Source organism: Penaeus monodon, chromosome 33, assembly GCF_015228065.2.
Source record: "Penaeus monodon isolate SGIC_2016 chromosome 33, NSTDA_Pmon_1, whole genome shotgun sequence".
Classification (NCBI taxonomy): Eukaryota; Metazoa; Arthropoda; class Malacostraca; order Decapoda; family Penaeidae; genus Penaeus; species Penaeus monodon.
The window spans coordinates 10,783,207-10,783,960 of NC_051418.1; positions in this window are offsets into that span (position 1 = coordinate 10,783,207).

A 754-nucleotide genomic window follows, 5' to 3' on the forward strand; every position below is an offset into this window, starting at 1 on the left:
GATAAGAGAGAACAGAGAACAAGGAACGTCAGGTGCAGTGACAGTCAAGGTTGAGTAAAAGATAAGGAGATAACGATTCGGAGAAATACAGTGGTGTTGGTATTGGTTAGTAAAAATACAGTGCAGGTGTGTATCCACAAACTACAATCAATGTATCAAACAAACAACCATGGTGGACGGTGGTTACTACGTCTATACAAGAGAAACAGTTCTATGCATTTGTTGTTTTGTTTAATTGCTTCAGTATTTCATCTTTTCCTGTGTGTGTTTTTAATTCATTATATATTTTTTGATTTTGGTATTTCGATTTTTTTTTCTGACACATTGGTTTACTAGAGTCTCGTGTGTTACCTTCCTCCTCCTTGTCTATTTTCTCTATGTCTGCTTTACATTTTCCTTCTTTCTGCCCGTTTTCCTTCCTTTCCACCTGCGCTATCATCTCTATCTCTCACTCTCTCTCCTCTTCCCCCCCCCTTACACTTTCCCTTCTCCTTTTCCCTTCTTCCCTTCCCCTTCTTTCACCCTCCCTCTTTCCTTCTCCTCCATCCCTCTCTCCTCCCCCACCCTCCCTCCCTCCTTCCCCCTCTCACCCCCGAGGCCCCTGCGTGTCCACACCGGGCCAGGTATCAGCGGGTGAGGCCGAGTGACCGCCACGTTTTTTCCTGATGAAATTCCAGAACAAGGGGAGACTCTAAAGAACTCAAGAGGAAAAGTGGGGAAAAAAGGAAATTGTGTTAAAGTGCAGAATGAATGT